Source organism: Bombus bifarius, unplaced genomic scaffold (genome assembly GCF_011952205.1).
Source record: "Bombus bifarius isolate JDL3187 unplaced genomic scaffold, Bbif_JDL3187 scf7180000008037, whole genome shotgun sequence".
NCBI classification, from domain to species: Eukaryota; Metazoa; Arthropoda; class Insecta; order Hymenoptera; family Apidae; genus Bombus; species Bombus bifarius.
In genome coordinates this window covers 499,863-524,949 of record NW_022884407.1, presented here as the reverse complement: position 1 = coordinate 524,949, position 25,087 = coordinate 499,863, and the positions used below count along the sequence as shown (strand labels likewise).

The window sequence follows — 25,087 nt, the reverse complement described above, 5'->3', positions numbered from 1 at the left end:
TATCCACACACGGTCGTTAGAAATTCGAGGAATGAAACGGCTGGCCACCAAAAGCTCCTTCAATACTACCGGCAATGATTACTGCTTCTCTGCTAGGATACACGTTAAGCATATTGGCGGATATTATCGGGTATTCTTTGCTTACCTCGAGACTCCTGTACCCAAAGGTTCAGATATACTTTCCTGAACTAGCTTTAGCGAACAGCATGATAAAAATACTAAATATTTGGAAATTTCTTTCAATATGCAACACATAGAAATGTGCACGACTGCTCGGAAGGAACTCTGACGTACAGTTGGGAAAGAATTCAAACTCCTGACATAATTTTGAAATCCTTTCGATTTAATTTTGCGTGTTATATTAGATAGTTGAAAGTAACGTTCTATAATCATATTAAGATACGTATAGTTTTCATTTCGACAAGATACGTAGAGTATCACCAAACCGATTTCGTATAGAGTTCAATTTTCGAAAAAATCGAGTTTGGAAATCAAGTATACTTGAGTAATCAGTAAGAGGTTATTCTACGTATGAAATTAAGTCGAAGATGTAGAACAAATTCTTCGTTTCGGTGATACAAAGGAAAACCAGCTGAAATTTAATTGTAGAAATTTCATGTCTATAATAAAACATGGTATGGGTATGGAGGTGCACAAGGCCTTTATAAAACTTGAAAGTTTACATTCTATCGATGATTCGATAGAATGATATATAGAGGGTGTGCCGAAAATCATGATACAAGCCGAAAGAGGGTGATTCCTCGTGTAAAAGCAAGTCGAAAACGTCAATTTTCGACAATTTGTCAAGCACTCGTGCACTTGAGAGGTAACGAACAGGTTAGACAGGTTTCTTCACTCTTACGCACCCTGTCAAGTGGTACAGGTCGGAAAGGGCTGTTGTTCCCTCTTCAAATCAAGTTGGAAACGTAGAATGATAATTTTCGATGCGAGGCTTAGTTTTCGAGAAAATCAATTACAAAGTTCCGTCCATTTGACTCTTGTTACTTTTCAAGTGCACGCGTACCTACATCACGGAACTTCACAGTCCATTGCCTGGGAAACGAAGCCAGACAAAATTTTACAGATCTGGGTGCATGTATAAAGATACCGTTTATTCTCGTACATATTTCTGTGTTTTTTTAAATATTTTTCTATTCGACAATATCAAATAACAAAACCGATTGCTTCAGTCAACGCACATACCGCGCTTAATGCACTCGTTCTCGTCAAAAGTAAATTACCGAAGCGTCCTGTTTTGCGACCAAGTTTTCAGGACAGAAAAAATAAAAAAAAAAAAAAACAAAATCATATAAAAGCTCCGCTCCCCAGCGGCTTAAACCCAAAAATTGTATTAAACACAAAAAATGTAAAGCGCCGACACATAATATAGTATGGCTACGTCGTACCGCCGCGTATCGGTACCTTTGCTTAACACATCATTACCAAAATTCACAGTTTATTGTGAATACCAAAATGTATTTGAAATTGTATCTTGGGTTAAATAAACATCATTAAATGCACTCGTTCTCGTCCGATCACGAAAGTTTAAGCAACGCTGGGCGCGGATAGTACTTAGACGGGTGACCGCTTGAGAACCCCGTGTGGTGTTGCCCTTTTTTGCTTTTCCAATCTTTTTTACTTTTCTGAATAATCTATGATCGTATCCAGGGAAGGAGAAATATATTTTTAGCATTACACGACTGTCACCATACGTTGTATCATTCTTTCATACACGTACAAAGAAACTGGCACACGTTTTAAAACTGAAAAAAATAACGTCTCTTGGTATGCAGAAATTTTATGATGCCAGATTAATATCAAAAGTTATTATTTTACATTTTCGACTTACTTTTGTACGAGGAATCACATCCTTTTGGCTTACACCACGATTTTCGGTATACCCTGCATGTACTATCGTATGTATGTACTTACACAGCACAACAAAAATAGAATATTAATCCGTAGTGTAGTATCGTGGACAAAAAGGCCAAAGAGATATCGAGTAAACCATAAACAATGCCGCGAGAGCCGAGGCGTCGTCGGGTCCATCAATGTGTCGTCGGTCCTTCAATTGAATAGTTTCGTAGAAAAGGCCTACATGACCTTGGCCACGAGTGTTTACGGAACACGTGCGTGGTGGGCCTAAGAAAAGACAAAGGGATGCTAGGACAGTCAGTGTCAGTGGAGAAGTCAGAGAGTGTGAATCGAGAAGTCAGAAAGTGCGAGTTGCGTTGTCGATATAGTGTTGCTAGCGTTGTGTGAGAGTGTCGTCCGCGTGAGAGAGAGAAAGAGCGTTGGATCTGTTGTTACGAGAGTTGCGAGTTAACTATTGAGTTGTCTAGAACCATCGTTCTTCTGTTTAATCAACATGTGTACAATCCATTTATTGTAAATAAATCATCAATAATAATAATATTTTATTCCCGATACTACAGTAGGGTTGCTAAAAAGTGCTTGCAACAGAGGTGTACCCAGAACACGAATGTAATTTAAAGAGTTCACATAAACACATATTCAATGTGATCGTGTTCTTAAATATTTGTGTAAGATCAGTTTTGAAAATTAGTTGAAAGAATGAACAACCATTACACTGAAATCTAGTTTGTTTTTAGGAGACAGATTTGTTATTAGTTTGAGGTTTTAAACGTGCAAATTTGTTAGCCCGTAAGTATTTCACGCATGATCTTTTAATTGCACGTTGTTAATCTCTTAGGTACGATGCGCCACTATAGTGGCTTTCGCGGATGTCATCTTATATTACGACGCGCCACTATAGTGGCTCACTCTACTGATTCATTCGTTCACCGTTTCAACTAAATGGTCTTTTTCATTTGTCTTACTTCGCGCAATGTTTTATAACAGTGTTAACAATATACAGATAGAATATATAGTCTTTGTTTTTGATACGCCAGTGTTTTGCTTTTGTTAAAATAAATATACCATTATTAGATGCTCTTTTTAACATGCCGACCCGTATCCTTATAATTTTTTAGAATCTTCAATCTCAAAATGTCGCTTCAAAATGGAAAACGAAGAGCAATTTGGAAAACACTATCGCGCTATGAGTGTGAAAATCGTGACGTGGGTCTATGTGTCGTACCGTGCTTTAAAATATGTCACACACAGTTGTATTATTAATTATTAGAGTGAATTATGAAACTTAAAGTATATGCATCATATTTTCAAGAAAAATTGTAGTTTAGTTATTAAAAACTTGATACCAATGTGCTTGCGCAGAGAACACTACCCGTCACATATTGCAGTGGCGTATCGTTTACACGTAATTCGCGTCAAACTCTGCCGTAGAGAGAAACAGCTGCGCGCAAAATTCAGCCCTACCTAAGAGGTTAAACGTCTTCTATCACCTCCACATAGTACAGCTGATGTAAGGTATCTTCCAAGATGTTAATTCTCAATACCGTCTGCCATTGTTTTCTTTCCTGTACTGTTTATATTATGTACATTTTGTATTTATTATTTTGTTATACTTTCGAAGAATAATTTGAAACTGGAATTTATCAAGTAACTCTTTTACGAAACTTATGCTGCATCTTCAAATAACGGTTTACGCATCAAGTTTATTCGCGTCAGTGTTACTTAACATTTATGAAGTAACTTGTTTGAACAATTTTGTAGGCGTTACGTAATAAGAAATTAACCTAATTTTCTTATTTGATATTTTATGCTTCCACCTACTTCGTCAAAAATATCCTAGGCGCTTTAAACCAAGCAATATAAACTTTCTCGGGAAAAGAGAATATGTGTATACTTCGCCGACTTCGTCTATATACCTGAAGATGGATGCCGGCTTCATCAAAATTAGAGCAGGTATAAACTTTAAAGGACATTATAAAAATGATCAATGTTGTTCCAGGAGACGACGAGGAATGAATTTTATAATGTAGAATCTGCATCGGCGATGAAAATTTACGTAGGAGAACGTTGGGCGGAATGGCGTACTATTTCTTAAATATATTATTTTTTTTTTATGTGTCAAGGATGGAGATTTGACAGTTATTGCATGTGATTCTATAAGTTTTTAGCAATGTAATGCATAGACGATGCGACGAGAAAGATCGATTGTTATTTTAAAAATTCTGGTTATTGGAAGAATAATCAAAATGTTAGTTTCCTCACTCGTCGTATAATAAATAATTTTACTGTAGAGTTTAAATTTTAAGAAAATAAAAAATAGTCTACACTGGATAATGCATACATTAATGTTACTTAATTTAAGATTCTTTTCACTTTTCTCACAGAAACGAATCGCGCAATTGTCCAGGAGGGAACTCCGAAACGTATTACAGCGTAATGTTGCGTAAGATAGCTGACGAGTAAAAAGTTATAATCATATTACGTTTATCGTGTAACAAGTTCAGCTTGCAAGCGTACTTTCGAAAGGACGATGATGGTGATACTAAGTCATACTTGTCATCTTGGCAAGATTGCGCGGTGTGTGGTTTGCTTTTCAGTCGTCACTTTCGCAGCACCGGTGCATTCACAATAGACGCGACGATCTCGAGCACTGGAGATGCAGTTACTATGTTGAGAGTGTAATTATGGATGGCAGTGGAGGAAACCTAGAGGGTTATTGCAACCTAGCTAGTGCAGTTTGCTGCTGTGTGTGTTAACTTACGTGTGCGGTAGCTACCACACCATTCACCGACAGTTTACGAGCTACGCATATCGCACTAGTTCGTCGTCAATTTTTGCAACTACGTTCTTATAATATTGTTTCGAACGTTACGTCGATTATACGATATCCGATTGTTTTTCAATTATATGGAACGTTATACTAACAATGAGATTTATTCAAATATGTATATACAGCATTGAAATATAAGTAACATGGATGATATTGCAACTAATTGTACATGATGTAATACGATATGTGTGATTGCAAACATTTCTATAAAATGCTATCAAAATAATAAGTAAATATATATATATTATGTAATTACATTAATAGTAAACCAACGGACACGTCGGTGTTCACGGTTACATATATTTACGCATAGTAAGTGCATACGTTACGCATAGTAGTAATATATTTTTGTTAATAATTTTTGAAGAAATAACGAACGACGGCTAACAACTGCACGTCAAAACTCTATGTCAAAATCAAGATCATCGAAACTGGCCTCCCCTTTACCAATATTTACCATAAAATGTATTGGCAAATTTAAGCAAATATGACTTAAAACTAATTGCAATTTGGTTTAAATCTAATCCAAACTCAAACAAAAAATGGTATTGAAGTAATAAATGTATACAGTAAGAAGCAAGCAGAAAACTATAACTAAATAAATATGTCGTCCTTTTTTAATGTGACAAATTAATATGCGTGTTATTTCATTTTAAAACAATAGGAACGTAAATTTATCAACACGGAGGCAGTGGTGCAATTTTTAATCCGCGTTATAGGGGGTCACACTGTATATTATTTATTAAATTAATAGTGAACCAATATATAAAATTATGTTTGGAAAAAATATACATTCTCATTACAAACATAATTTGCTTCAGTATTTTGTTTAGCTCTCAGAATTTTTATCATACGAAATATGAATCTTTAAAGTACTGCAAAGTAAGTCTTAAAATATATAGTCCCTGTAATGATTTCCTTTTAAGCCTATAATCTATTCAACAATGACAAATTACACTGAATTAAATATTGTTGCGAGAATTAGTTCAAGAACAATTAGCATTAAAATTGGAATAAATTGAGTACACAGTAAAGACATAATGAAATGGCATTTCCATGATAAAGAAATCATACGCTACTAATATATTAACGGTTTCATTCAAATTCGCAATTTACACCAAGCAATTAACTATTTTATTAAAAATGAAAGATAACCTAAAATTTTCATGTAGTAATGAGAAGTGGATAATCATTTTCGAAATTGCTGCGCAGATAAAGAGTGTAAACGAAAATAAAGGCGAAAATAAAGTAAAAGAAAATAAATAAACGCAGATAAAGAGTGTAAATGAGACAATAGATTAATCGCATAATAAAATTTGTAAAGAGGGAGAGGGAGGAACAAATTCCTCCACTCCTCATTTCTTGAAAATAGATTGGCATATTAAAGATATAATTGGTATGTTTAACTAGGCTTATATTTGTTTGAATTCTTTTTAGATAAGTATTGTCACTAACGTGGCAACGCCATTCTTTACCATAAAATTATATTTCCAGTTCATTTTCTTGATCAGTTTGCGGCTTAAAAACAAATTAATTCTCTAAATTTATTTACATTTCTGGTTTTCTACATATATATACATTTCTTTTCTACATATATTTTAATTACAAGTTGACGACACAGAGTGTGTTACTTTTTCTATTTAATCTGTAGGACTGTAACTTACAATTAGGAGGTTGGAAAGGGCTGTAAGAAGGAAGGAAAAAAGTATTTCGTCCGGGACCTACTGAAAGACATCAGTAAGGCTATTTGTCTATTTAGAGAATTTTGCTATCTTTTATGTTGATCTTTTAGGATCCAATCTTCAGACAGTTTTCCATAGTGAGCGTCGCGACCTGTCTATATAATCGTGCTTTAGATATCAGGATAGAAAAGGTCATATTGAAAATTGTATTTATGGGAACAAGTAGATGGGACGACCGCCTGTGGGAAAGTGTCGTAGACTTCAGGTGGCAGAGTAGGGAGTGTACCTAAATCTCACTTTAGACGAGAAGACTAACTTTCAGTTCCCTGATGAGTTATGCACTGCTGAAAATTGAAGTTTATACAGGTATTTTCATTTATCGTTACGGAAGTGTTACTATTCAATCTATTTATCTTCTCTCAACTGAAATGAATTTCAAGACAACTTTGTATAGTCACTAAGGTAACAGGATGCTAAGCGAAGAAAATAATAGTTCGAATTTATACAACTAGACATGATTCGTATGGTATTGTCTCATCGTGATATATCTATGATAGCTTCATAAAAATGTAATCGTCATTTATTTAGAATAGTTGATCGTCCTAAACGACATTTGCGACACGTACGAAAGTTTTTGCTATTTTTGAGGATTCAAATATTTCATTTACTTTGGATATATTGATTCTATTTCCTGCTGAATACGAATGATTTTATTCTCAACCCCGGAAATCTACGTATTTTTAACATTATTGAACATTTTCGTAACATTCTTTTTCTGTTATTTTTTAGACACCTTAAGAATTGATGATTTTCATTTAAGAAAAGAACATGGAAATGGAAACATTATTGTGAATTGTTTGGGGAGGAGGTCTATTTGACAGAGCCAAAACCTACAAAATCATGAATGCGTAAAAAACGTTTCTTTCCGCAATTCTATAAACTATGGCACAGATTAAAAGAGTATACCAGTGTTTCATTTATATATATATATCAGCAGACAGGATTAAACCTCGGTGGGGTAATGCAGTAATATCAGTTATCGATACGACAACTGAACATATCCATAAACAGACAATTCGTGGTCAAGGGTAAAAGATAATGTTGAAAAGTTTAAAAATTTCTGGGCCGAACAGTACTCTGTTCTCGCTCACGTCGAGCCTTTCAATTGGACGTCTGTAATGTGTAAGACTTCGAGTACAGTATTAGAAATATTTTAATATTACAAGTTTAAGCATTAAAGTATTTATATAAGTATGAAAAATAAGTTTTCGTGTTCATTGCTGAGGTGAAAGAGTACGGTAAAAGAAGCTGTCTTCGCTATATCATAATTGTACGTATATTTTTATCTAGTAGTTTGGAAGATAATGATTCGATAGCCGTGAAACACGTATTCAGTCTCATGGCACTCTTAAAGTCTTATTAGGTATATTTTCAGAAGCACATGTCACTCTCAGTAGATAGCCAAATTTCAACATTCGTTTCCTTTCGTTCGTGTTCTGCTCCCAAAATCATTTTAAGCAGATTTGGTAAAAGCAGGCAGACCAATTTCACTCGGTTGTAACAACAACACCCGAAAGATTCATATTGCTGAAGAAGAAATTTGCCACCAAATAAGCGACTCATCGAAGAGGGGAAGGGCATGTCGCTTGGTATGTCGCTTAGCTTTGTTTTTCTCCGATCCATTAGATAGATTACTTTCGTGTGTCCGATAGAAATTACGACCTTCAAACAATTTTATATTCTGTGATTTTTCAGCAAGTTCCTACGTAAGAAATTTTACATCGAAAATCCTTTCATCCTCAATTAGAGTCTTAGCGAAGACGAAGGACCTCACTAAATCGATTGTTCTCGCTATTCCAAACATAGGGTTCAAGATATTTCTCTATATGCGTATTTTCATTTAAATATCGTACATAGAAGAGGAATTATGTTGTATCTTTATTCTCCTTTATCTGGGAAACCAATTTCCAGTTTCATTCGAAAGTTTCTGCTGATTGAGCTCACATCGTGACGTGTCATTTGACCCAAAATTCAGTTCCAAAATCACGTGACCAAAAATCAGTGAAAAAAGACTTGTTATGGATGTTGTAACGTTGTGGGAAACGTTTTTCGGATTGTATGATAGACGACCTGGTTTCATGTCGTGATTCTTTTTTTAAATAGCTTTCGTTTTTTACGTTCGTTAACAACGACTTAATTCAAGACAGACAGTTTATAATATAATTTGCCGATCGGTGATATCTATACATCTAGTGGTGAAATTCGTTTGTTAATAGTTTGGAAATGATTTGTTCCGTCTGGAAAGCATAAAATAATGACGCGGTGTCTCGGTCGGTGAAGCTTGTAGCGCGATTGTGAAGGAAGGTTATTTTTGAGTTTAAATCTTTTAAAGTATTATCTCCTTAGAACTTCCTCCCTACTTATAGGGATGTTTTAAAAACTCGATATTTCCGAAGGGTAATGTAGGAACACGTACCAGGTGCCAAGATTTTTAACCTGAAGGAATACCATGATTCTTCTGAAAAAGCGGACATTTCGCGTCAATGCAGGTAATGCTACACCTTTAGCGCGAAGAGGTGCGCAAAGGGCGTATAGTAATCGCGATACCAGAGTACCATGCATTAGAATATCAATTTTTTGAAAGCAATCGATCAATATGTATTCCGAGCATACTAAAAAAATACTTGAACTTTCCGGGTAAAATACACACGTTCTACAACGTTCAAAACATTAGACTCCTCTCTCCAGTTTACCAAGTGTTGACATTATTCAACCCTCAAACATCAGACATCCTTAAACATCCATATGGTATACATCTTCAAACATTCGAACGTTACACATCAAACACACTTAACACGTACAGTAATACACATACAGAAGATCTGTTGGGGGAATTGGTAGAGTCAACTTAACAGTAGCGGCGTGTCGACCGTCAGTTAATGATGATGGTTATGGTAACAATGAATACCCTATATATATCTTTCTCTTCTCCTCTCATTGTCAATCCTTGGATTTATAGTAATAGGGTGCAAAATTCAAGGTCCCGTGTTTATGATATTTTTATAGTGAAATTCAGAATGAAGCGGATTAATTCCGTTATGTTAAAATAATAATAATAGTTAAGCTTTCCTTAAGTAAACATTTTTATTCGAATAATTTTTTAATAAGATGCTTATACAATGCATACAATATTAGTAATTATAGTTTATATCTTCGAGTAAATTAGCTTCGTTATAAAATTGATTATGTCCGATTGTACATTTCATAAAAAGAAGTTGGCGCAAGAGGTAGTCTGAACACGAAGGAAAAGATCAATTTACTTCTACAAGATATTTATTTGCTGTAAAATACGTACAAACTTTATGTAGGTCTCTTACTGTCTGTAATACAGTGCTGTTCATTGCCATGTTCTCTGAGCAATATCGCACGACAGGAAGATATAAATTAGACAATTTCATAGGAACAATACGGCGATATTGCCACAAGAAGCAATAATGTGGTGCACAAGTAATTCTACCTGACCGAAATACATAATTCTACCTCTCTAAGGTTAAATTAGCATTCTATGTAGAAGTAACATGACTCGTATGTACAATGTACAGAGTGTACGAAAGTAGGTGTCAGGATCACCACAGCGTGATTCTATAGCTCCGGGACGGTGAAGATTTATTAAAAGAAGTAGCACCAAAATTCACCATCACCATGAAATTCAACTGTATTGTACTCGTCACGGTGTTAAAATTGAAAAAGAAACGACGTTAAAGTTCCATTGGCTCTTGCACCGATGTTATTTATAATATGTTTATATTTCGCAGTCAGATAGAAAGTAAATAACGTGATTCTAATTATTAGTATGTAATTATTTAAAAATTGAGTCACATGACCTCCGCACGTAACCTAATGGTACCCACGGTTTTATTTTTTCAGTTATACACAAAAGTATTGGTACAGAGCCTTTTTTAATACAATATCGTAAACTTGTCAATGAAAATGCACACACATTCATTATAAAAGATCAAGTCGTAGTTTTGGAAATTAATGTACATAATTAGTTGTAGAATAGATAAAAATACGCAACGTACGTTTTTCGAGAAACCGCTAGACTTCATTCATTCCTGAAAAAGACAAAGCTGTTAAACGTATAGTATCGTCCAATTTCTTTGTATCAACAAACACGTCTATTTAAAATATGTTTCGAAATATTAATCTGCTAACTTGGAAGAAAGCGTCAACTCGTTACAATATTTTGAGAACCTTTTACTTTTAATGCATTATAATCGTATTACGATATAGTTTACATTCGTTTAGGTCCAGTTTAAAATATTTAAAATGCAGTTGTACGAAATATAATACTAAATATTTATTGCTAAATCACTTGATTTTTAAATCAATTACATTTATTGCATCGTTACTAACACTGTCGTTTTTCAGATTAACGATGAAACCATAAATTTGAGCCATTCAAGGTGCCAACGCTAGCTAATATCAGTGGTGAGTAAAAATTGAACCTTTTGCATTATATAAAGTCGTTTCATTAATATTTTTGAAATTATAAATATATTGCATATTTGTAAACAGTATTGGGCAATATTTTCCGTACCTCTTAGATAATAAAAAACAAGTTAAAATAATATTTTGTTTGTGAATGGGAATTAAATTTCGTATTTAAATAAAAGTCATTTAAACGATATCAAAAATTATTTGTTTTCTATTTCTTATTTGCAAGCGAAATTTTATTTTTTATTTGGATTTGATTGGAAAACAAATGACAACGTATGAACAAATAATTTTTAGTTTTGCCTTATCTATTCGTTTATCTAGCAAGTTGCCCGAAAACCTATTTGATTTTGACGCACAAAATTATAAATTGTAATTCACAGTAATGTTTTGTGATTAAACCGATATGTTTGGGTAAAAATACATTTATCCAACTACCGATAAATGATGAATGAAAAATAAAATTAATTTCATAATTTTAAGTAATGTATTTAGACTTGTCTAAATAATAAATAATCTATTTTTTATTTGAATTCTCCAATAACAAATGCCCCTTTATTTGAACAATTATTTCAATGAAAATTTATCGAATAACGTCCAATATTATTTGGAAAATATTTATCCGAGACAAACTGTTAGTAGCACTCTGCATCATATTCTATCCTACGAAGAAATAATTTTGAATAAATCAAAAAGTATACATCTGTGCGATAACAAAGTTTGTAATCAGTTATGCAATAGACGAAATTATGTAGACTTTCTGTGATGTTCGTTTATGACATATTGCAGTGTAAATGTTGTACGTGCAGATTGGTCGCTTTACTGTTTAATGTCTGCAAAAGTTTCCGCTCGTTTATCTTTTTAGGCGACCACTTAATTTTCATTGAGTTCGTTAAATTCATTTCCAGCGAAACGCTTGATGTTCTAGCTCACACTTGAAGCACATAGTTACATGTGTGCGTATCAGCGCGCGGTATGTGCTGATATATTCAGCTGCTCTCTTCCACTGAACTTCGTTTGAATATAGTCTAGATTCATTCTGGCACGAGTGGATGGTTCGGAGATTTATAGGGGAAGGTTGCACCATTGACGAAATCCGCGGTAATACCCGTGCCGGTCCATAGATACCGGTTACATAAAAATCCCAGAGCGTAGAATTTCTCTGAATTTAGATTAATGACGCCCGATATTTTGATAAATTCCAATAGCGATCCTTAGTAGTTTGGAAATACAATTTCCTGTGCCGCAGACGGTTTCTGCCTTTCGCGTCTACACGCGCATTAGACAATAGCCACGTAACAATACTTTTAAATTAATATATTTAAATATTATCATTTAAGATTATCGGTAGAAATACAGACCGAGTCAGTATAAGCTATCACCTGAAATAACCCGTTATCTATTGATTTTATTCAAAAATGTTTCAAGTGAAATTTATCGTAAAATATTTAAAGAGGTTCGTCGAACGAGTACCTTACGACTTTTCAATACCTTATATTTTTTTAAATGCTTATTAAGGCGACTATTGAATGTTTTAAACGGCAGTTTGTATTTTTCATACGATTAGTCGATCCAGTTGGACAAGGAAAGACATACATAGAAAAGGAGAAATAGTACATTTATTCCGCTTTTCCTTACCTTTTATGCAGTGCATTTGATAAATTCAATACTTTTATGCTTGCAGTGCAATACCTTTCTTACTTTGTATGATACTTTTGTTTATGCTAGAATAAAAGCTTTTCTATTTAACCACAATATCATTAATTACCAGAACTGATGTAATAGGTACGACCAAAGCTTCAAAGTAACAGATAATAATAGTTAGAGCTATATATTTTTGTCAATAAATACAAACGATGTTAAAAAATGCAGAATTAATAAATCATCTGCTCGTTAATAGAGTTTGAAGAATTCTATTATTAGAAAATACGTGGAACTGTTTCATAGAATTCATGACATAAATAATCTGTGTATACTAAGAATTTATTGCACTTTTAATTCTAGCAATTGATATAAGTCGGACCTTCAGTTTCTCTGATTCAAGCGTGTGCGTACTTAGCTTGAATTAATCCAAAATGGTGCTACAATTCTGAATTTTATTATTACAAATTTCGTTTCATTAATATGTAGGGTGTCCTGCTTAACTTGAGCATCTTAAATATCAGTGGAAAACAATATCTGACTGAAAGAAGCAAATGTTATATGCAAAAGTTTGTCTCGTGACAGATTTTTTACATACAACTACGTATTTTCCAACCTTCAACGACTTAAAGTGACTTTCACGTGATCTTGAGTACGAAAAATTCACAAAAGTAGGACAATTGCTGGAAATACTGAAATAACTATGATGAAAAGATTAACGGAGGAAAATTTACTTTAGCATGTGCTCGAATTAAGCGATTTTCTGACTTTTCTTGTAATTTTCTCACTGGTATTAGCACGTGCAGTTTTAATACGTTCCTTCGTATTTCCAGCGTTTCCAAAGAAAGAAACGCGTAAGATCTAGTAAAGTCGGAACAGGCTGTTGAATATCTGCGCTACGACCGATCCGACGTTGCAGGAATTATCGGGTTTGACGATCTACTGATACATTTGGAGCCGAATATCCGTCATGTTGAAACTACGTTCGATATCTTCATGGTGTGGAAATGTTCTCTAATAGATCGACTCGCTGATAGCTGAAAAAACTTACACATTGTTCATCACTCGAAGTGACATCGATAAAAAATGGTCGAATAATACGATCACCAAAGGTACCATATCGTATATTTACGCTTTGTGGGCGCTGATGTACGGCTTGACGAAGCTATTTCGGATTTTCAGTATGCCAATAATGCATATTATGTCTATTCAGTCGTCCATGATTGATACAAACAAACTCATCGGTAGACAGCGGATCTTTATACGGATGTAATATATCGAAATATGCAAAATACATGCAAAATGTATGCAAAATATATGCAACGAAATTTGTGTTGCAATTTAAACTATAGTACGTTGCAGTAGTTTTTTTTCAATTATCGATTATAGCTTTTTGCGCGTAAAGGAAGTTTTAAAAAACCTTTTTCGTGCTTAATATCGACTTATGCGCTGCCGGTGATTGTAGTCGGGCCTCCTCTGCTATTCTACCAACATATTTCAACTTTTAACACATGTTTTGCGGTATCCGTACCAGGCAGTAACATCTTTTTTTCGGAAATTGGAAAACGAATTTAAAGAACGTGCAGTACTTGCATAATTCGTTTCGGATAATTGTATTCAGGCCAACAAACGAGACTGCATTTTCTCATTTTTACAAAGCTCCCCTACAATCGAATTTGCGATAGACCGACCGGTTTCATTTCATCCACAAACATTCAGATATAATTGTGACCAATATTTTTCCGAACGCTTTACTATTGAGACGTTTCCAAGGCAAAATTATTTTTTCTTCTCGACGAACTCGCCTCATATTTTGGATCGTTGTTTAAAGTAATAGCAGTACGTTTATCACGCTGTGTAACATTTTTCCTGCGCACACCTGTATCACGGTGTTGTTTCATTTGCAATTTTCTATCGCGTGCAATCTGCTTGTCACACATTTTGCAATAAGCGTCTTCTCCCTGCGCAGTAATACAATTATTTGCCAGTGCAGTAATTCAGTTAGACACCGTTACACGTTTGCAATCTTCTGACTTGGGCATCTTCTCAATATTTAAATTCTCAGTCGTGAGTGTTTCACTATTAACACTATCGAATGGCTCGTGTAACTGAATTATTCAAATCTCTTGCGGTATAATACCGAACTGTAAGACAATTCGCTAACCAGGAGAACACGGTACAAAACAAAGATGAAGTAATTGAAGCGGCACGGAAAGTAGGAGCGATGCTGCTCGATGAAATTACCGATAGATAATTGTACCAGAGTAGAACTTTATTTATCCGAATTGATGACATTTATCAGATACGTTCCTAAGCTCTTATTATCCGAATTCAGGCTGTAAGGATTTTACCTTAGCATTTACAAATTTCAGCTTAGTTAAGTCCAGTTATATGAAAATTAACTCCGATTATGGGAATGATAAACAAGGAAGGATGGGAGAACTAGTAGACTCGTATTATCCGACTGATCCAGTTATCCAACACGGCAGTGTCGGATAAATGGAGTTTTACTGTAAAATAACAGATTACTTAATCTTTCTCGCTTATCCTCGCTTAATAAATTGTCAACTAAATATATACATATTTAGAATCTATGTATTTATGCAAGAAATATGCACTTAAGCAAAATACATGCGATATACGAAAAACGCAAAATAGCTACTATGTTTTTAGAATCTCGTAATGACGAAACAAAGAACAACCGAAAAAATCGTCCATTTTCTAGTCACTCGATTTTAGAACCGAATTTCGTAACAAATGATGGTATTCACGTATTTAGATTTATTTTTAGCAAGTTTTTTATCGTTTTTCGGGAAGGTGGTAATGACACTTTTTGTTTTTTGGAAGACACGCTTATAGGTGTTGTGTGAATTTTTCAACTCCAAGCGATGCCGAAAATAGTCATTTTATAACATCCTTCGTTCTCGTCGCAGCTGATGATTATTTTTTCTTAAAAGCATTAATGCAGGTTTCGACTATGCTGTTACGAAATAAACGAAAGTCCTAAGACTGTTATAAGCTTCCGGTTGCGATAGGACAATAGTGACGTAAAAAATGTTAACTTGTTAGTAACACAGAATCGTAATTTTAATAAAGCCGCTTAAAACGTACGTAACGAGCACACTAATATACGCCGGTTTAACAACGGATAGGTGGCGAAGGTGGACACACCAATATCAAGACCTGCTTTTATCTTTACTCGTAACGAGAACGTTAATGCGATGCAATATTTTGCTGTAACAACGTTTTATCCTTCACAAATGGGCTGCGAATCAGCCGTTAAACTTATTATCTATAATCATACATCGATGATTTGTGCTTGGATGTACGTTAACGCGTGAACTTTCGATAGGGAACAAGGACCAATCAATTTCTCTAAAAGTGCCAACATTATTAAATATGCTTGCCACGATTAAATACTTAGCTGATTAGCTCTTGGTACCGACATCTCGAATTCGATGTTTAATTTTCAATGAAATTCAAACATTAAACTTCTCTTAATATCAAGTTGTCCGAGAACTAAAATTAATTTTTGATTAAACTGTTCAAACCAATGATACTACCATCGTAACGTAACTATCGTAATTAAAGTTCTTGCGATCAACAGATTTCTGTCCCATCAAAGAAGCATTAAAAGCTAATTATTCTCACGGTGAAACGATATTAATATCTCCATCGAGAAGGAGCAAGTATAATTTTAGTGAATATTCAATCATATACGCGGTGATCCACCTAGCACCTTGAAAACCTCAAATATTTCACTTATTGTTATTCGGAAAAGTGTCAGAAGAAAACATTATTTAATTAGAAAAATATGATGACAAACGGGAAATTTATCTCGAAATTATATTTTCCGGCATTACAAAATCACGAATGTTTTCTTAAATAAGATTATGTACTTTTATCGTCATAACGTTATATCTGTGGCGAGTGATCTATTATATAATGAAATCATTAGGATGCATAACTTGCGTACGAAAAGTTCAGAAATGTTTGGGAATAAATGCAAACGACCAGAAGTGTGTAATGCGAATAATAAAAAATGTATGTACGTATATACACACTTATATATGTTTATATGTACTTGTATATATACAGGGTGGTTGATGACTGGTGGTACAAGCGGAAAGGGGGTGATTCTACGCGAAAAAAGAAGTCGAAAATATAGAATAAAAATTTTTCGTTTGAGGCTTTGTTTTCGAGAAAATCGACTTTGAATTTTCGCTCGGTACGCGTGCGGTACGTTATAACGGATCTCACTGTAGATCGTTGTTCAATGGAAAAAATAAAAAAAAATTTTAAAAAAATTGTTATTCTATATTTTTGACTTCTTTCTTCGCGTAGAATCACCCCCTTTCCGCTTGTACCACCAGTTACCAACCACCCTGTATAACATATACACATATAGTAAGGAGAAAAATTGACCAGTGTAATGCTTTTTGTAGAAAATGATAATTTTGGTTCGCTATTTAGAAAGATATGCTTTAGCGCGTTTGGTACCTCGCGAAAAAGAGGCGATATAAATATTAATATTTTATTATAATATTATCGTAATAGTAAGGAATGAATAGTATTAATATAAATACCAATATTTCGTACGTAACTTGTTTGTACTTAAAACGGCTGCAGTTCGTTTTGGCATACTTGTAATCAAATTTGTGCATACTTCTTGAGGGATCGCATACCTTTGTTCTTCAACTCTTTCCCATAATTCATCGAGATTTCCGCAGGGGTTGGAGGGACTGCCGAAGCACAGTCCGCATTTTTGCGGCTGTGTCTCGCTTGCGCCAGTTCCTTTGGCTGTGTTCATCTCACGGAAGCAAACTACGGAGTAAAGGCTACGGTTAATACCGTAGCTAATCCCTGCTTACGCGAGTCCACGGTCGTATAAACAGATCTGGACACTCTTATACCGAAAACAGAGAAGGAATCGTTTGAAAATTGAGTCTTGAAAAATCAACATGGAACGCAGGAAGAGTGTATAGATATACATAGACATGATATACATAGTATCTGATACTATGCATTTCTTAAACAGAGACAGAGGCATTCTGTTCATCTCTGTCTATCTCGCAGATCGAAACTCTTCTTGTTTTCCATGTTGATTTTTCAGGATTCGATTCTCGGACGGCTCTCCCTAGCGAGTGTCGAGACCTGTTTATGCGACCGCGAGAAAGTTATTGCCAGCGACAGAGATTGCACGGATCTCGACTCGTGGTGTCACTAGTCCCACCAATGACTTTGATTGGTTCCACGGGGACCAGAATCGGGATCCGATTCCCGACTGCTTAACGTCGGTCTCGTGGGAGCAGCGACCTGTGGCCAAATGTTGGTTAGACGATCCATAAGGATTGTCGACCGCAAACGATATGCTTCCTCCATGGGTATATCTGTATGGGTCGACGTCATCGGCTCTGGCGGAAGTTGCCAGACGCAAGAGTAACCGCTCCGAAGTCTGCCTGCTGTACGATATTTGGGACTTGCAGAGGGACCCTGTCCGACCTGGAACTGGATCCGATAAAGATAGCTGTAGTCGTGTAGCTGTGGCCGTGTCTGATGAGGTTTCGTGACAGCTACGGGCACATTAACGAGCTCCTGACGTATGTAGTTCGAGCGATTCTGTCTATTCCACGCAAAGACTAAAGCAATTCTTACGACGATCGAATCGTGCTTGACTCGACCGAGAGTTCAGCAATCCCCAAACTCGGATGGCCCAGGGAAGATGCATATTAATTGGATTTTATCGAATACAAAAAGGTTCAATCAACATGTACTTCGGAGGTAACCGCGCACCAAATCAACTCGCCTTCTCTTCGATGACTTTCGTTGTTCAACTTTTCTTAGCTTTTCGTAATAGTTCAACGTTTCCTAGATTTTGGAGCCTACTTTTTCGCAGCAGACCTTAAACTGAAGTTTTCCGACCCTGTGACCTCTATTTGCATTGTGCGACTCGAAACCATGAAGTTGATTGCTTTCATTCTATTCAGAATTTACTGTCTCGCGTATTAAGAATAATTTCTTGTTAATAATGTTAATGTCACGTTATTTACTTTCTATTTGACCGCGATATGTAAGCATATCGTGGATTGCTATAATTGTAAATAATGTCAGTGTAAGAGCCAATGAAACCTTGACATTACTTTCTAAAAGAATAGTTGAGTTGCGAGCCGTAGTTCCTTTGACAAGTTTGGTTCTTGTTACGAGTAGAGTACGATGCCGGCAAAAAATTTGACAACAACATTCAAGTTCAAGATGAACTTTAAAATTCAGATACGGTAGTCATGATATATAATTTTTGAACACTGTGTACGACGATACAGGAGATTTGTAAAAGAAACGTGTAAAGTTTACCTCGAACATGATTTTCAAGCTCAAATTTTTTATTGCAACGTATTCTACTTGTCACGAGGAACAAAATTCTCAAAAGAATCACCGGTAGCGCATGGTCTCTGCTCCCGGAAAGAAGTCAAAGTGTTAATAATTCTCGCACTAGCTTCATTCGCAGTTTTACAGTTTACAATTACGTTCGCATTTAACGAGAAGGTAGCTTACTATTTATGGAACAACGAGAAATACAGATTACAGGAATATTCGGAAATCTCTGCGTGCAGAAGATTATGTTAACCGCTTGGTGATCAAGAATTAATACTACGACATCTGAATGCAGATCTACCCTGCATTAACAGGCGGAAAGGAGAAGAACAGATTAATTATCGCTCTTGCTCGTGCTTATCCATTACTGGGCTTGCATAAACTGGTCGAGTGAGAATCAATCACATGACGGTGTGACAAATAACTCGAGAGAAAAGCTTACGACTTTACAAAATTCGCCGCGTTCAAGCACTCCAACCAAATGATTGTGTTACTCGACAAAGTTTTCACCATTGAACGCTACGTAACTTGCAGCGCAACTCACACTTTTTCGAGCGTGTGTTATTTATGAATGAAAGCAGTTTCCCAAGTTGTAGCATTCTCGATCGACAAATTGCCAGGATTTGAACTTACAGAAGTCCAGATGCGATGGATGAAAGATTTGACTAAGGACGATCCACCATAAACGTATGGACAGGTATCGTTAGAAATTGTATTACTGTTCCTATGTTTTTGCCTACATCGATAAAAAGTGCAACATATTTGCGATTTTTGAGCTCGCGTCTCCTAATCGAATTACGTGAAATTATGCGACGGCAGAGGCGTCGCTGCATTTATTTTGTGAATGTTGACAAAGTCGCCGACAATTTCAGCCAGTTATTGAACGAAAAGTTTGGATAGGATACAGACCTGCTCCTAACGCGCGGCCTCGTTGCTTGTGAAATTTGATGGCGTTGAATATTTTGCTTTGAAAGAAGAAATCTACAGTTCGATCAAACAGATTGCGTTCGTTAAACAGTTACAACGTCCGATCGAATGCGGTTTTTATCCCTCAAAATCGATACGTAATCTTAGTGAGAAACTCGTAGAGACTCGAGTTTGGGGCTGTTTAGAAAGAAAGAAAGAAAGAAAGATACGGGATATATAATAGTGAATTTAAGGTACCTGCGTGCAGCAGTAGGTGCCATTTTCCTGCATCTGAATGCAGAATGTAAACGCATTGTGAACAAACTCAATTTGAAAATTATTAACATTTTAGTACTTTTCCGGGAGAAGGGATCGTTTGCGACCCGTGGTTCCTGTGAGACTTTTGTTCCTTGTGATGAGAGGGATATGTTGAATCAAAAAATGTTGACTTAGAAAATCACGCTGGAGGTCAAATTTTACGGTTTCCACACCTACTTTTTATGTTACAGCTACGAGAATCGAAACATCGGTCAAAAGCACAAGCGTGGACTTGAGTTATTAGATGGAATTTTAGTTAGCATTGGACAAACGCGAATCAAAGAAGGGCATAACTGGCGCGTGGTTAGTAAAGTAACGAGTAAACTTTCGTGAACGAACCGACTGTATCGAGAGTTATCGAAGAAGAGGGCTGGAAGAACCGACGCGACATTTTAGGAAACGTGTCGGTCTTGCAATTCGCTGTCAAATACTACAGCTCGAATGACGAAGGCAATTACGGAATAATCGTAAAGTGTCGTTTGCAACGGAATGCTAGGCACGAGCAAACCTTCTCGAACTACTTATATTTAAAGTATATAAAGTATTATAAAGTATATTTTAATGTGATAAAGATATACCTATAGAAAGCAGCTTGGAACAATCTTAATTAAATTATAAACGAGGGACTCGATCTGTCGAACGATTAGATTTAATAAGACTCGAGCGAGCAAATTCGTTTAGATACGTTCGAGGTGATGAATACATTGATTGGATACTACGCTCGAATGCGACTCGAACACAGTCCTGCAACTGTCAGGCTATAAAGCATAATTGCTCCAAAAGGGAAATTAACCCGATTTCACTCACTGACAGAGTTACGTTCCGACATTCAATTAAAACTACCCAAGAAGATTGGACGTTCAGTTTCTTACATACGTATTCTAAAATTGCATACTTTTAGGTAGCGAGGCTTGCTATGATCTTATGACCTAGTACAGTATGTTGGGATGGATCATGGTCAACCCTATCCGGCAGCTACATTAGACCAAGCATCGCGTTGCCACTTTATGGAAGATGCGTACGTAACGAGTGGTATTATTCTGTATAAAGTTGTCGCGCTACTTTACACGTTCAAAGTCTCATTTCTTGTAATTTTATATAATTGACTACAGTTATTGCAAAATTCATGAAATGGTAACGCATTAATTACATACACATAATTTATGAAAACCATTAAGAATTACTTAATAAATCGAACAGAATCGCTACAGTTACTTTCCAGGCAGTTAACTGATGCATTTCTTCTTATAGGCGGCAGTTTATGTTTTGAGATATTCATCGTTATTCATTAATGCGCTCATGCTCTAATATACGAACGTATGCGTTACTCTGCTAATCACGATGCGTCGTGACAAGTATGCATTTTTGTATGAAAAACCGTTTATTTACATTTTATGTTCATTTTTAAAGTCAGATGCGATACGAAGTAAAGTCAGTGTAGTTAACTGGCTGCTCGCGAACATATGATATCTACTCCATTTTCAAATTGATTTTATCTACACGTTAAAGCGAGCTGTGGAATAAATCAAACTTACTTGAGCCTGCTTGAATCTCTGTATCATAATGTGATAACTTTCATACGCCTAAATCTCGGCAGTCCGACGATCGAGAATATTGCTACCGGAAGAATCGCTTTCATCCGTGAACAAGATATTTCCAAGGATTGCGTTCTAATTTTTTTAGCGGCCAACCATCGAATATTCGTCAAACGACATAATTTCGCACACGACGAACCTTATGACGTACACCTCCTTCGCGTATTATTTTTCCCACTGCTTCGTGTGAAACCCCTACTCGACAAACTGTTCTTTGCAATACATCGATGGATAAATACGCGCACAAACACGCAATACGTGCAATAGAATGCTCGAGGTCAATCTTGTGATCCTCTTTTTCAACAGATCTTCGCAAATCCGAAGGTGTAGAATTACCTCCCAAAGCCATAAGATGACAAACACTTTCTTGACACACTGTGTAACATTGAGGTATCCAGTTTTGGCACATACAATTTTGTCATTGTCACGTTTGACTTTGTTCATTGTAAAGTCAAATTTGCACACTCAATCAGTGAAATAGTACGAAAAAATTATAGTGACTTGTATTCCTTATGATATCATGATGTCACATAATATATAATACAATACAATAATTCGCGAACAGATCACTCGTTAATTGCTTTTAAAACAATTACCGTAGAAACTTCCTAACACGCTACCCGGAGGCCAGGGATTTATTTCGTCGATAAGTTAGGTTATTAAACTTAAGTTCTTTCATTGAAGACATCGATGAACGCTGTGTTCCAGAAATCGCCAATCACACTTGGCGAAGCATAATAGTAATTTACAATAACAAATACTTAAGAATGCCTAATATTGTTAAACATAGGGTTCAATTTACAATTATGTAAATATTACTTCTTGAAAGTGACTTCTTAATCAATTTTAACAAATTTTGTAAAATCATGTAATAAATCTTTTTATTTATCGGAATAGTTAATACACAAATAAACACTGTACATATGTCGTGACAGAAATAAAGACAGAGTTCATATTTCTAGAACAGTCATATTTATGATAACATAAAAGTTACCATATATATAATAATATAATTTTACATGCGAAAAACATTTCTTTCGTTTCCATAAATCCCATGATATTCAATTTTTATTGCTGTAATCTGTGTTATTGTTTATATGTCTGTATTTATCTCTGAAAATTCTCGCTATTCAAATGAATATGAACAGAACGAAATGATGAAACCACATTGTAGCAATAACAATGCGATAGAATAACAGTTTTATATTGTGAATAGAAATAGTAACATGGTGCAAAAATGAGTAAATATACGAATTAAATTTGCTCTTAATCAACAAAACTAATTACTTATTCCAATGGTTGGCTTTGGCAAACTGATTCGACTAAGCAATTGATTACCTAATGAATCACAACAGCATAGAAATATTAGTTTGACGTCAGTAATTTCTGCACATGATTAATACATATTTGGTCAGACAAACATAACATGGCTGTGTGACTGCAAATGAAAGGTTCTATTATTTCTGTTCAATATCTCGCGTATTATATATTAGTATATAATTGTAATTACGTAGTAATACAAATGGGAATAAAATATTTGGAATTCTCCATCTTCGAAGAAAGATACCAAGTTGGAAAATTGTATTTCTAATGATTTGTACCAATTTATATTTTTAACGAACGTATATACGTGTCAGTATCAATGGTATACTTTAATAACGTGTGACACGTAAGGGTAGAAGTGTTAAAAATATCTGTAGACTACTTTGTTTTAGAATAATAAAATAAGAATTAAAATATTTAATTTTTTGATTCGTCAAATTTAAATTTATTGTTACTCATATCGATTTATAAAGTCATAAAGGTATGTTTTGTCAATTCCACAGGATATATATCATGATAACATATTTCAAGTAATTTGTTAACAAATTATTATTACAATCAATTTTTAATTAAGTCGTAGATAACAACAAAATATGGAATACAATTTTTTCACACAACGCTTTGTTTCAGAGAAACATAAAATTGAAAATTTATCATACGCGTGTCTTAAGCCAATTGCCAAACGAACATGTTCAAACTGTATTTTTTTCAAAACGGAACCTTAAACTAAAAAGCTTTATTTCACATATTCGACTTGTTCTTGTATGTGGTATCAGCACCTAGTCGGATGCCCACGTTATGCGGGACACCCTGTAGAACCATGGTATGTATTTGTTTCTTCTCATATTTTGTTGAGAATAATATAGCAGAGCCAACAATAAGAATATTATTTTGTTCAACACGCTACAATGGAGAATTATGAAAATGGAGAATATTTTAAGAAGAAGTTTTAACATCCAAATACAAGTACACGAATTAATATGCAATTTTAATAATTTTTAGATTTAAATATTCTCAGATTGGATAGTTGGAGAATTACTAGCACTATTAAAATAATTATATTAGCACCGTTGAATCCGTCTTTTTATCTTTTAGAAGAATACAGAAAAAAAATATAACCTCCTATTTTCAAAATATCAATTATTTCGAAATTTTAAGAAAGACAAGAAAGAACTGTGGCACACACAAACAAACGTAAAATGAGGATTAAGTGAGCCCTAATCATGTAAATGCGGGGCTCTGTTTGACCCAACTTGGCACTGAGCGATCAATCGAACGAGCAGTGCAGTAAAAAGTGCAATAAAAAGCTCCCCATAGTCCGCACATCTTGGGAAAAAGACACAAATTCTCCAGAAACAAGGTGTAGAGGAAAAAGAAGAAATAGCGTAGGTCAACTAAACATACACCGGCCTCAACCACCTGTAGAACAATTCTGACATTAAGCGCGCAAATAAACTTGACCATGTACGATAACACGTGGCACCACAATACCATCATATTTGGACTAACTTCTTTCCTTTGAATATTTCACCACGTTACATATATACATAAATATCTGATATATCGATAATTCGACAGACTTTGAAGATTTGCTCACAATTTAGAAAGAAAGTACAGAATCCTAAATAAATATATTAGATATTCACACACATGCAATAAAGTATTTGTTCCGCCTTCAGCAACAGGAGACGTGAAGATTTTCGTAGGTAAGTTTATGACACGCTTTCGCAGACAAGAAGCTATTTTTGAGCTGCAAAATTAACATTCAGGACGATTTCTTTCAGTATTTGTAAAGATGCTTTTCAGCATTGATGCTGTTCTCAGTCGCTGAGCGTGTCATAAACACAGTGACCTCTGAAGGGTCATTAGCGACGCGTAATCAAGAGCCACCCACAGCAATTTCCGCGACCCTTACCTAATTGATTGGAAGCCTCGTGTTTGCCCGCACATCGCTTAGCCCCTTTTCGCCAAGGACGCTCTTGAGGCGCACGGAAGTGCGTGAGTAATGCTAACGAGCATGCTGATTGGATTTTTCTTGCGTGCGCTGA

At 35.2% G+C, this 25,087-nt stretch overlaps 1 protein-coding gene across 1 annotated transcript in view; it reads left to right on the top strand.

Annotated features, from left to right (window-relative positions):
* Positions 1 to 25,087, top strand: part of LOC117207541 (lachesin-like) — a 548,209-nt gene that overhangs the window by 125,473 nt on the left and 397,649 nt on the right. Inside the window, exon 3 of the mRNA XM_033447848.1 lies at positions 10,819 to 10,878. The gene's annotated coding sequence lies outside the window, so the exon portion shown is untranslated. The remainder of the gene's footprint in view (positions 1 to 10,818; positions 10,879 to 25,087) is intronic.